Genomic DNA, 8,144 nt, shown 5'->3' on the forward strand with positions numbered 1-8,144 from the left:
GTGGAGGCAGCCTTGTCCTTTTCTCTCTCGCCTTACTCCATAACTTCCATGGATTACTCTTTTAATAAGAGAACAAAGGAAAAGAAATATGTCTTAAAGAGTTTCATTTAAAGTCTCTTGCTTCATTCTTAAACCCTGCTTAATCTCTCCTGATTTTGACTTTAAGTAGTACAGATCTCTGTTGGAATTTTCTATTTGCCTTCTGAGGCCCAGAAATTGGACACAAGTAAAGAGGGTAAGAGATAGTTCAGGAGCACTGGCCAGTGTATGCTCTGGACAGATGGGTTAACTTGCTTTGGAAGAATAATGGTCATTCCAATGTACTGCTGGGTTCCAGAGTGTGGTATTCTGTGTCTAGATAAACTAATCTCTTGGTCATTTGTCAAAGAGAATACTGAATGTTTAACAGAACCTACTACACATGCAGGTGTATCCTCTCCAAACTAATAGATGTTACTCATCATGCTGGAATATCGGACAGATTTGACTTTTAGAAGCATAGAGAAATGATTTGGCTTAAAACTAGAGATGCTGGATTATATAATTACTCATAGCATCAAGCAAATTTAGAATTTTAAAAATGTGCCTTGAAGAATATTTTACTCTTTTCAATAAACAATAATCCATGAACACTAACAGTGAGAATCTATGAGTTTTGCAATTTTCAGAGCAGTTATTTCAGTTGGATTTAAAGGAGATATTACATTGCTTCTCTGTCTTTTGGCTAAGATCAAGTGTAGTATCTCTTATTATCAGTTTAATAAAAGGGATATTATGCTGCATAAAACCCTCAAAATATTTTTATGTAGTAGTGCCATGGTTTATTATGTAGAGCTCATTTAAAGGCACCCATGCAACGTATTAAATTAGCTTCTTATAATCTTATATATTATAGGTATTTCTTCTTCCAATCAGTAATTATTGAGAAATAATGAGAACTGTTGAGAGAGTGATTTTAAGAGTTTAACAAAGAAAGTCTCTACCCTTAGAAGCTTGCAGTCTTCTTGAAGACAGGGATTCTGAGTCTGTGTGTTTTGGGTTAGTGTCATCCTTGCCCAAAATGGTGTGTGGAAAACAGCAATAATGGGAAGGAATAGTGTGTATTTGAGGCAGGAGTAGACAGGTCAGTCCAGTTGAGTGCTATGTGTATGTGTGTGTGTGTGTGTGTGTGTTTATGAACCAGGTGTAAAATAAAGTAGGGGTCATAAAATTGGGTATATTGTAGATAGTCTTCCATTGTAACAGATGCAATTGTACTCAATATAAATGGTGAATGAATGAATGAAAAAGAGTCTTGAATACCTAGTAGAGGATTTGAGCCTTCACCCTGTAGGAACCAAGGAAATATCATGAGTATAAATTGTTTCCCACTCTGTGACCAGAAATGCTAGAGTTCCTTTGATGGACAGAGCAAAGTTGCAAGTTCTTAGATGGATGAGGATTGAAACTTTTCAGCTTTAAACAGAGAATCCTACTCAACATTGTACATATTTAAATTTATGTGAAGTTGCCCACAGGCAATGGAAGGAGTTAGCCAAATAAATTATAAAGAAACTTCAAAATATCTTGTACTTGGATATAAATTTGGTGGTTACATATCCTATGGACTATAACCAATCCGTCTTTCCCAAGCCTAATAGCACTTTTTTTTCCTGTAACATTAAAGACTTCAAATTATACCGACAAGTGTTGTGACAATATCAACTGTTGCTAGAGTGATAAAACCAAAATGCCATCTAAAAAATATATATGTAAAAAAAATTTTTTTTAATTAAAAAATATATATATATGTAAATATATATACCAAAATAATATATATAGCTATATATATAAGTGCTATGCACACACACTTATTAACTAGATTTTTAAAAATTCCATGAGATGAAATTGTGAAAACTTAAAAAAATTACTTCATTAGAGTTTCTGGGTTTTTTCTTTTTTAAAAATTCAATTTATTTAAACTAAAAAAAAAAAATTTGAAAACCGGTCACCCATTTTTTCTACCCCCAACAATCAGAGTTTCTGATAGGAATCCAGATTTCATAAGTATTTCCTTGAAGTCAGATCTATGACTTTTAAAATATAAACCAATTTATTTTATTTAGTTTCTTTTGATTTGTTTTACTTTAATTTTATTTTTAGTAATGAATTCTAACAAAATGATCCACTTGGTTGTGCTTGTGGCACAGCTGATGTCAGCATATTACTAGCCAGCTGTAGATGACATATCTTGATGTCCAGTCCTGTCACTACATTGTTCCCATCAACACTGTTACCAAACATGAGATGGTGAATGGGAGTCATTTATTTTCTGCTTGTTATCATCTGCATAATTTATTTACCCCCTAGATGACATCTTTGTAAATAGTGTTGGGTTCTATAAACTAGAGTGGGCAGGTGGCATATTGGGAAACATTCACCAGTCTTACTTAAGTATATAACAAATCCTAGTATAAGAGAATTTAGATGTTTCTGTGGTCAGCATGAAATTTTGCTCACAAGTTTCCAACATAATATAAAACTTAACATAAAATAGTTGAGAAAAATAAAGCTTTAGAAATGTTTTCAGCTTATTTTGGGTCATCAAATGAAAGAGTCTGGTCATCATTTCATTTGGCATCTTTGGATTATTTTAATGGATTATGTCCCAGATGGGTATTAGCATATTGGTAGGGCATGGTCAAATTTTTTAAGAAAGCAACAGCTACTGGATTGGCTAGAACTGTTTCCTTAAAATGGCAGATTAGTTTTATGAGCAGTGTTTTTAATACAGCTTCACAGCAAAGCAGATTTGTGTAATTTGACCACCTGCTATAAACATCGATTTTAATCAATCACATATATCTTTGCCACTATAGTTTATCAGTGGTAAAATGTCTGAAGATTTTGAAATAAATTTCATGATAAAATTAAGCAGCCATCTGGAATTATACTATAGTTTTTCTCTAAATGATTTGCAAGGCATAAATTTGAAATGTTGTATATAGAGAATATACACATATAAGTGCACATCTGTTTTGTCCTTGTTTATAATGCTGTTTGTGAGGACATTTTATCGTGAATAATACAGAAAATTTACCTACTTAACAAGGCCCATAAAGCTCCATGGGCAGAAAGATGCTTGAGCTCTGCTGGTCTAGCCTGTGTGCTTAGATAATGATCCATCTGCTCCACTCCGGGTCTCAGTGATTATGATCCAAACTTTGTAGCTTTTCAGTCAGTGTAAAATTATTGCAAAACACAAAACCTGCTTTCTGATATTTGTTTCAAGTGATGTTGCTTTAATAATGTGCCCCCATCCAAATATAATTTATGGGAAAAGTTTGTATTTATCCTGTATATGCAAGTTAGATTTGCCTCCCCCCTACCCCCCAATTCTCTGTGTAGAAACTTCCCAAACTGTTCATGAAAGACACATTCAAAGAATCTGCGTGAAGATTATATTACATCTGGATCTGTGAAACCAAAAATATTGAATATTTAAATTAGTAATACTTTCTGCATGTAACCCTTAAGTCCACTTATTTCAGGGACATGGCTTGTTTTAGATTTTCTCACCTTGGTCTTATTTTAGGTTTAGTTATTTATTCATTGCTAGTGATAGGGGATGTACAGGTTGGTTTCATATCCTCTGTTTTGTCCCTCTTTTTAAACTCCTTTTATTACTCATTTTAAAGTTTCACCTGTGGGGTTTCTCCTTGAAATAACAACTATTCCTCCAGCTAAGAACATATTTTATTAGTTTTATAACTTATCGTGCCTTTTATGCCAAACCATAGATTTCGAAAAAGACGGCATTCAAAATTAAAAATGTAAAATCTGAACAAAAATATGTTTAAAAAGAGACTTGAGATCACCAATGAAAGACTCATTATTAGCACTTAAAAATAAACTTTTTAAAAGTCATTAGGGATGACGTTATACTTTTAAATTCTATGACATTACTGTCTGTATATAGGATATGGAATCTCTACTTTATAGAGATAAACATTGAACATGTAAATAAACCAAGACATATAATTACCCTTGTGCTTTCTTTTTTTCTTTCATTTCATTTAAAAGTAAATTATTTTATGTATTTGAAGGATATCCTTCAGTTATCAACTCATATAGAGGAAAGTGAAAGTTTTTAATCACTTGTTCATTTAGCAAAACACATATAAAGGACTGAGTACTTACCTACATCATCTAATATAAAAACCCATTATTAGATACCCATCACCTAATATTAGGCTGACTCTAGATGGCAAACTGTTGTCAATATACTACAATATCTCTCATGTAAACAAATAATTTAATACATGATATAATAATTATGAATAAATGTCCATTTGGAAAACAGAGGAGAAAGCAACCCCCTCTTCCTTGAGTAGTAGGTAATGATTTCACAGAGGAAATAACATTTATACTGGGCCTTGAGAGATGCATAAGAGTTTGCGAGGCAGTGAAGATCATTCCTACAGAAAAAATGGTATGAAAGAGTATAGTGAATTAAGAGAAGCCAGAGTGATTGAGGCCTATCGAGTTGGGTAAAGGAACAAGATGGTGGAGAAGTAAGATAAGGGGCTTAGAACTCATTTAAGGTCAAATTATTGAGTATTATTGCCATGATAAAGAATTATTTTGTAGGCATGGAGAACTAACCAGTATTTTAAAGCACAGGACTGACATGAATGGATGGATTTTTGTAAAAAAATTAAAAAGTGACAATGTGGAGGCAGTTCCAAACAGGAACAGATGCAGCAGAGCCAATTATATAGAAATGATAGTGATACATGTTGCTTGAGAGGTCCATCAGGCTGACGAATTAACTCCACTGTGGCCCTCAAAACTGTTTTTTTTTTTAAAACAGTAAATATAAGTCTCCTTTATCAATATTTTGCAGTAATCCAAGAGCATAAGGAACTGGTTTGTGTTTTGTCTCCTTTACTTGACTCTTCTTCAAAAGCAGATATAATGTAAATTATTAGATAAACATCTAATAGGTATCTGGCTAAAGAGAAAAGAAGTATGTGAATAAGGAATATATCAAAAGTTTAATTCTTGTATAGCTGAAAGATGAAAAGCTAATATGTCATGGGTTTTGAAAAGTATCAACTCTTGTGAAAATTATTATTGTTATTGTTATATAAGATGTCTTTTAAAAAAAAATCTACTCTCTTATTTATGCTGCTCAAAATCCCTACTGTAATGGGTTATGAAATGGGACTCACATGCCTGGGTTTGTTTGTCCATATCAAGTATTATTTGATGGCAGTGACTTGATTTGACAAGTCAGGTCAATCAGAATAATGAAATAAGCCTCTACATTTTATCTAGTCTAATTATACTAACACTTAGATGTTTTATAGTAGTGATGCATATTAATTGTTTGCTTCAAGGAGTTTAGCGTCCTTAGCTGCCCTTCTAGCAATTAAAGTGTTGTTCGCTTTAGCAAATATGTAAAAAAATAGTTGGAATAAATTTTGAGCAAAGCAATTTATTTCCTTACTTAATGCAAGACTAGTACTAATGATTCTTTTAACAGTTGTCATAAATATGATTCATATTTTCTATGTGGCTTTATAAATGCACCATCTAGCATAAGATAGAAGATTCTACTTTAATTGCTAACATTTATCTTTTTGGGTCTCATTTTCCCCCTGGAGTAATAGTTTTAGAAATGATAAAAAAATAAATCATTGCTTAAAAGATTGGGCTTTAAAAATGGAATTCAAGGTTATTAGATAAAGTTTTATGGGTGGGGTTGGTGGTACATGTATTATCCTTGTTTGCATTTTTTGGTCTGTTAGGCCATAGATATAATTAAAGAGTTAATTGTTATAATTGTCTTTTGGAAGTCAAAGTCTAGATTAAAAATTTAAGGGAACAAGAAATTTGCTTTAAAATTATCCTTTTAAACAATACCTTAAATGAGCAACTCTTTTCATGTCATTCTCCATCTCTTGCCCTCTGCCTCCCCCCCACCTCCATTACTTCTTCCTCCTAACTCCTTTTCCTTCCACAAATGTATATTGAGAGCTCACTGGGTGTAAAATGTGTTAATGTAATGACAAATATGTTGCCATACAAACAAATGCATATATTTCTTAGATTAAAAGTACTGTTAAGATTAGTGTTGAGCAATATTTGAAGAAGGAAAGAGCCATACTTTTTGGAGGGATGATATCATGAGTGAGCAATGACCGTTTCAGGGCAAAATTGGCTATTTAGGACCAAGTCCAAAAGTCCAGTTATGTAGAAAGAATGTTGTAGGCACTGTAGATCTAGCAGGCAAGAGGTCATGTTCCAGCTAGCAGGGGGAAGTTCTATTAGACAATGATTCTGGTAAGGAAATTACAAACAAATTGCAGTTCCACGTGGCCTTTTAGTAGAACCTTATGAGGGAAGGTGCATGGTGCAGAAAAAGCATGGACTGTAAGGAGGAAGAAGGTACAAGTAGTGGCTTGTGCTGTCAAGGAAGACAAGTTCATTATAAGACAAAGCAAATCCCTTTGTCTTCATTGGTGAGCATTAGCTGGACCATGGTGGAGTTGGCCAAAACGAGTGGGCCCTTGTCAAGAGTATTAATTTAAATTGGTTGGCTAGCTGTTTTTTTTTCCTTTTCTTTTTTTCTTGAGGAAGAAATATGGCAATTCTAGAATCAAAATGGTTATCTAAGGAGGATATTTCAGAGAACCTAGTGATTAAGAGCATGTACTTTGGAGTCAGACTGCCTGGATTCAAATCTCAGCTTCATTACTTACAAATTATGTGGCTTTGGGCAAATTATTTAACCTCTTTGTGGCATTTTTATCTTTAAAATGAGAAAATTAATAGTACACGCCTCATAGAATTGTAATGAGGATTAATTGAAATAATACTTGTAAAGTGTTAGAATCATGACTGGCCAAAGTAAATGGTTGTTAAAATATATTTTATTAAAGTTATTTTATGAAATTAAAATAAAATATTTAAAAATAAAATAAAGGCTGTATGCATGAATAGCTCATAACAGAAATTGTAAATAATATACCATTACAGGAAAAAAAAAAGGCAAATATGAGGTAATTAGGGTTTGAACTAGGAGTGTGGCCTGTGGTATGCAGAGGGAAGAGTGGATCTAGACTTTTATTCCTCTAGTTTTACAAGGACAGTCCAGATCTTGCCCAGACATGCCAAGTTAGCCTGGATGTATCATAAGCTCAGTCATATAAGTATTAGAAGAATCTGAGATTTCAAAATCTTACTTGAAGGGACAAGAGCTGTTTTGAGACTCCCAAATTCACTCCTGAATTAGCAAAATTTGGATCAAACTTCTCTTTCCATGGGACTTAATTATCTTCAGGGCTAGAAACCTTGGGGCTTCTGATAAAAATATCATACCACAGAGTCTACATGAATCTGCAGACTGAACAAACAGGTCAAACACAGAAGCTGAAAGGATTTTAGAGCTGGTTCAGAGGCTGTTTGTTATACCTGTATAGCCCATTAATAAATAGCTGGTTTTTGTGATTTGCATATTTTTTTTGGGGGGTAGAACCTGGGACTTTCTGACATTTGAAAGTCTCATTCCATCTTTGAATCTGTGATATATCCATTTGGAGAGTCCTAAAAATGTGAAGATATTTTGCAGAAGCTGGAGAATGATGCAGATTAAGGAATGATTAATTGTCCTGTTGAAAGGTTGATTCATATTCTCAGTTATTCTAGAGGGGGAGTTTTATTGGATGAAAAAAAATGTGAATTTCTCTCTAGGTCACTTTGTTCAGTCTGTGAAGAGCAAAGGATTATTTTTTACAGTATGTTTTCTAATAATTTGTCTAAACTAATTTTGCATTCCAGAGTCACATAGTGCTCTTGGGTTATTTTTCCCCCACATTTCCCCCTAATGGATTATTTATACTTTTAACAAAATGATGAATGGTACTTTGTATATTCGAAATGTGTTATTTCCTCTGGAGAATCTGAGTGAAACAAGTACATTCTTGCAGAAGAATTCTAATATGGTTACCTATTCCTTTGAAATTGGCTTTATCTTTGATTGTGACAATTCTCTACAAATTGAATGCTGTATATTAAAAAGCTACAGTATTTCATATTTTTAATAGCAGAGGTAAGATTGCAGAAACAAGTTATAATAGAGAAGGGATTTTAGTTTCTTC

At 33.2% G+C, this 8,144-nt stretch overlaps 1 pseudogene; it reads left to right on the plus strand.

Moving 5' to 3' along the window:
- Positions 1-704: 704 nt before the first annotated feature.
- On the plus strand, positions 705-874 carry LOC115851570 (U2 spliceosomal RNA; annotated as a pseudogene).
- Positions 875-8,144: the final 7,270 nt, after the last annotated feature.

Source organism: Globicephala melas, chromosome 14 (genome assembly GCF_963455315.2).
Source record: "Globicephala melas chromosome 14, mGloMel1.2, whole genome shotgun sequence".
NCBI lineage: Eukaryota > Metazoa > Chordata > Mammalia > Artiodactyla > Delphinidae > Globicephala > Globicephala melas.